This window comes from Macrosteles quadrilineatus, unplaced genomic scaffold (genome assembly GCF_028750875.1).
Source record: "Macrosteles quadrilineatus isolate MER2022 unplaced genomic scaffold, UCM_ALF_1.0 Scaffold_3__2_contigs__length_128488019, whole genome shotgun sequence".
Lineage (NCBI taxonomy): Eukaryota > Metazoa > Arthropoda > Insecta > Hemiptera > Cicadellidae > Macrosteles > Macrosteles quadrilineatus.
Window position 1 is genome coordinate 27,846,687 of NW_026542596.1, and position 6,021 is coordinate 27,852,707.

At 33.6% G+C, this 6,021-nt stretch overlaps 1 protein-coding gene across 4 annotated transcripts in view; it reads right to left on the bottom strand.

The window, feature by feature from the left end:
- The window catches only part of LOC128988345 (ATP-dependent 6-phosphofructokinase), a 44,696-nt gene extending 38,887 nt beyond the window's left edge, over positions 1-5,809 (bottom strand). For all 4 annotated transcript variants that reach the window (XM_054409552.1, XM_054409550.1, XM_054409551.1 and 1 more), the window contains exon 1: positions 5,657-5,809. The gene's annotated coding sequence lies outside the window, so the exon portion shown is untranslated. The remainder of the gene's footprint in view (positions 1-5,656) is intronic.
- Between the last annotated feature and the right edge of the window lie 212 nt (positions 5,810-6,021).

Here is a 6,021-nt window from a genome sequence, read left to right on the forward strand (position 1 = left end):
CATAAGAATAACATGGGAATTTTAAATGAACAATTTTTGAATTTTCTTCATAAACCAATAACCGTACAAAACACTTTGATATACAAAAATTTTTTTTAAGCTCTTTAAAAAGGGCTGGAGAAAAATTGATAAATTTTGTGTTTTAAGACAAAAACTGAGAAAAACCCATTTATACCCCATAAAACCCCCCGTTAAACCCCGTTCCCATGGTCCGATCATCCTGGTTTGCGAAGTCTTCCAAGTTTACGTTATCTCGCCTTACACCTTCAAACCAAATTTTACCAAAATCAGACAAAAATTATTTAAGTTATCGCATTCACTGGCACACATCCTTATACTAGCAGAGTACCCGTCCTTCGTAGGGGGTTGGCATAAGTTTAAAATGCTTATTGCAAGTTATAATTATGCTTTGCGTTTGAAATGGGGGAGGACACAGTTTGATAAAATTAGCTTCTTTAAATTTACGGTATACTATGGTATTACACATCTACCATATAGCCATGTTCTACCACTTCACCCAAACAATAAAGAAAAATAAATTATTAAAAATTCGCAAAAAATCATAAATTATTCGTGACATTAAAAACATATAACTTTAAACAATCCTACTTTGACAGTCCTCATTGCGTATCATAGTTTTTTGTTGCTGCTTAGTTCAAATTAGCTGTTTACATAAATGCAAAAAAGTAATAGTGCTGCACCCTGCTGGTAAATCTTATAACTTTTTAATGCTTTTGCATATCATAGAACCAACTTTTTTAGTAGAAACAGCTGACTACATTCTTTAATTCCCTTAAAGGTTAACCTGGGGAATTACAGAGCCATTGGGCCGGAGCCCGAAAGGATTTTTGAGATAAGAATATGCCTATATGTTAATCGGGAATGTAAGCTATCATCATGCCAAATTTCAGCCCAATCCGTCCAGTGGTTTATGCGTGATTGAACTTCAAACACACAAACAAACAAACAAATACACAAACTTTCACATTTATAATATTAGTAAGATGAACATTTTAACAAATAGTGTTTTTGGCCTCTAAGGACATCAAAAAGAAAAAGTAAATTGGTTCCAGGCCTAGGTCTTACCATGAGACCTACGGTAATAGCCACTTCTCTATAGGGAACTCATATGTCTGTTCCCGGTCGTGTAACGGCAATGTTTCGTACCCATGATAGGCCTATCCAACAAAAAGTATTATTTATTTATGTGTCGTGTGTTAAGTGTCATGTGTGTAAACCAACAACGAAGCTATACAAGCGGATTTTTGAATGTACATTCCTCGACTGTATGCTTGACAATGGCAGCTCGCCAAAACATGTAGCATCTACGGAAGTTACAATTTGGAACTGACGACAGATAATATAAAACCAATATTAGTCATTGTTACAGTTCCGGGGCTACTACAATGAATTTTAATATTTTATTTAAATGAACTTGATTGAGGCACTCAAGGCTCTAAAAGATAAACAAAAGTTGGCACCTTCTTCAGTTGAGAAATCATTTGGCAGATTACCAAGAGTGTTTACAATATCTAAATGTGTGACAGGTCAACAAAGGCAAGAATGTAACTCTAAATTTGATTTGAAGTAACGAATCAAAAAATATCATCTTTTAATATGTGTAGGCTACAAAAACAGTAAATAAAAATGAATTTGATTTGCTATGTCCAATGAATTTTGTGCTAATTAAGGTGTACATGCCTACACAAAATCTTAACAAGGGCGGCTCCAGGAATATTTTTTTGGGTAGGCCTGACAAGGATCAAGAAAGAGTTTGATCGGGGGACGACAGGCTTGAAGGACTTTCCCAGCAAAAAGGGAGAATTAAAATATGTGCAAAATAATTAGTTTGAATGCTTTCCCTTTATTTACATATTCTTAAATTTCTTTACTTATTTATAATTTTGAAAAATCTACCAAAGTTTTGGGTAGGCCCAGGCCTACCTGGCCTGCCCTCTGGAGCCGCCCCTGAATCTTAACAGATATAAATATGCCTAATGTCTATTATAAACTTAGCTAAAGCTACTACATTATAAACTTAAAAATTATGTATTTTTGTATTGATTTAGATGGTTTATTGTTGAGACGTAATTTCTCAATAGGACTGGACTGGTAAAGTTTTTGAGATTTTAAATTTTGCATGAATGACTTGTAACACATCAGAAAAACATTATACTTATTCATATTCATAAATGATGACTCAAGGTTCTGCCCAATGGGGGTTCACAGTTATCATAAAGTAAAAATTAAGAGAAGTAATTAATTAATTATTGCAAGTTTATTTCAATGATGATGAAACCCTCTAGTGTATTGACATTTTTGTTTACAATTGTATAACTTCTAATCAGAATATTTGGTTAAAGTTAATTATGTTGGCCCATGTGGTCCTAAATTTGCTTACATTACACAAGCAGCCCTATTTCGAAATGGCACACGGAAGATTTCTCAGGTGCCGTTTGACGTCACTAACTGCTGACGTCACTTTGAGGGAACACCAATACCGCAACGATACGGTTAAGGCTATCGGTCTCGATGGTGCAGTGGATAGCGTTGCGGGCTGATAATTTGAATGTTTCGGGTTCGAATCCCGCCGGCGGCACTTACTTTTTATCAACATTTTTTTCATATCAGCAAGTTTGGTTGGTTTGGTTAGGTTATGACAGTTTAATTTTATAATTAAAAAATTATAAAATTGAACTTTAGGCAATTATAATTTTATTTTATGAACAAAACTATTTTTTAGATTAGTAAACCTTTATTCGATTTTTCCATTATCAGCACGTTTGGTTAGTTTGGTTAGGTTATGACAGTTTAATTTAATAATAGAAAATTATAAAATAGTCTGTTTCTTCAGACGCAGCAGTTAGTGACGTCAGTCAGCAGTTAGTGACGTCAAACGGCACCTGAGAAATCTTCCGTGTGCCCCACCGGCCCTATTTTCATTCATTCATTTAAGTTTGGGGTAAAAGGGGTGTAGGTTATGATTGTTTTTTTCTATTTTATTCTGTTATGAAAGATGATTTTTTAACACAGTCTTTTTTAATCATCTGAAAAGTTTAAAGGCCTTCAAACAGCCTTCCTCTTCGAACAGCAACTTTTACACACAAAACTGTTACGGTATGTTTATTTAATACAGTAACTTACGGTAGGTACTGTAATAAAATTTTATTATTTTTTTTTTTACAATTCCAGACTAAACTATTTAGGAAGTAAATAATTGAAACAATACAGTACAACTGTCAATTAAACATTTAAGAACCAATCATTATGTTCCACAGCTAGAATTGATCAAAAATAAACCTACCTTCGCACCATAAGCTTCTAGATACTGTAGAGATCGGAATAAAAAACACAAGTCCAAAAAATACATAAAAATAATTCACCATCACTACAATAATTCAATGTTTACACGTTACTGATAGTATTTTATCTTTTGCATCGTAATTTTAAAGTAATGTAGATCGAATTGTTATGTCACACTCTTAACTGTGTCATATTTCTGATATTATTTAACAAATTAAGTTTAGCCGAAATGTCTGCAAACTAATAGTTTGATAAGATGTCCAACCTATGACAAGGGATACGATTGACAGTTCATTCAACTTTTAACACTATTTTAATCATGCATTCAAATTATGCTTGGCAAGTGTTTGCTGATACAGTTTCAATCAGTATTTTAATATTATTGACAGCAATTAAATGTAAGTTAGGCCTATGATTTCTATCCAAAATTTAACATTTGTAAATTATACTGAAAGACTATATAAATACCCAACCGCAGCAAACCTGCAGACTAGGCGAATTTCTATTTGTATGGTCGGATTTCCACTGAAATATTTCCTTAAATATTGTCACATTTGTTTCCTAATCATATCTTACTAATATTATAAATGTAAAAGTTTGTTTGTTTGAAGTTCAATCAAACGCATTAACTAATGGACGGATTGGACTAAAATTTGGCATGATGATAGCTCATATTCCTTAACATATAGGCGTATTCTTATCTCAAAAATCCTTTCGGGCTCCGCCCTAGTGGCTCTGTAGTTCCCCATGTTAACCTCATGAGTATGCATTCATATTTCAGCGATCAACTAAATTAAAGTAGGCCTAAACAAAAATCAGCTGTCAATGGCTTCCAATGCTATTCTTATGGAGAACATTTTGCATTAGCCTATATCTAAATTTCGGTTAACATTTTGTGAATTCCACTGTTTTTCCTGCCGTCACGGGGTAGAGACCTTTAATTTTAGCCCTCTCCCGTCGTTCTACGACACCCCATTTGCCCACAATTTTGACGCAAAGAATCGCCTTATGAAATTAATATATAGACTAGTGGCTTGTAGGGACATAAGCCCCTAAAGAGCTCTATAATGTTTAAAACAAATTATTCTAATATCCAAACACACTCAGAAATATATTATTTATGTGTCAGAATAGATATCCCTGTACACCATATCTAGTGTAAAAAACAGTTTGTTGATGGTCTTTGTGTGCTTTTTTTATGTTATTTTCAATAAATAATTTGAACCACTCCATAGGTTTAATTCTGCTTAAGGCAACAAACATATAATTGTTTGTGAATAAATACTGGTTTATTAACCCTTCCCGGACGGGTGACGGATATATCCGCATAAGTCTTTGGTGATAAAGGACGGGTGACGGATATATCTGCATATGGTTTTTGATGCTCCGGACGGGAAGCGGATAATCTCATATTTTTTTTTGTACGAGTACTTAGGTTTGCTACAACAGGTAGGGTAAAAAGGTGTTTTTTGTAAAATGTTAGTAGTTTAGTATGAAACATTTTAGTTAAAATATGATGGTTCTAGGGTTTGTCTTGGATTGCTGTTTTTGGTGTGTGTTATGTTTATGTTTTTAATCACATGAATAATTTGTGATATTTTGCGAATTTTTAATAATTCATTTTTCTCTATTGTTTAGGTGAAGTGGTAGAACATTATGACTATGGTAGAGATGTGAAATACTATAGTATACCATAAATTTAAAGAAGCAAATTTTATCAAACTGTGTCCTTCCCCTTTGCAAACGCTAAGTTAGAGTATAACTGCAATAAGTTAAGCATTTTACACTTATATGCCAACCCCGTACGAAGAACGGGTACTCTGCTAGTTATAAATAACATTAATTTGAATGAGTAGGTAGCCTAAGGTTTGCTGCTATAGAGAAGGTTAACTTATAAGGTGTGTTTTTTGATGAAATTAGGCCTAGTATGAGATGGAATAAACAAATATGCCAAATTCAATTATAATGAGTAATACCCATAAACAAGCAAACTAAAACAGTCTGTCTTTTTCTCAATAAAGAATAACATGGGAATTTTAATTTACACTTTTTAGGGATATTCCCAGTAACCATCAGGCATAGAACAATAGGCCTACTTAAATCTCTATATATTTAATATGCTAGGAATATTTGTGTCATAACTGTTTTGGAGCGGTGGTGTGGTGCTACCAGCTATCACCACGTCCAAGGTGTCATAGGAAATGTCTTAGCATGTATGTAGTTTTGGTCATCAAGCAAAAACACTTTGGGCTTACTGCCTCTTTCACTACAGAAGCAACCCGGTTAAATTATACAAACCTCTGTATTTTATTTTTTATTAACGATTATATTTTATAGATGCCAGTTTACTTACCAACTTAATTGAGCTGAATATTATGATAATATTTGGACTTGGAATATCCCTATTATTCAACCTACTCTAGGTACTTCAAATAACCTTTAGGATACTGTATGGGTTAGATATCCCCAAAGCAGAAACAACCGCAATTCCACAATCCACAGACGACCTCTGACTGACAAGAAGGACACATCTGATATTTTGTTTTTGCTGACAAACACAAACTAAACTAACTACAACAGCTGAGAGATAAATAAAAGAAAAAGACAAGCAGGGATCATCAGGTTAAACAACTGCTGACAACTTTTATTTGTCATACGAAGATTACGAAGTGACTATTCTCACGTCACAACCCGTTCCCGTTGCAGTTCCAGTTAAAT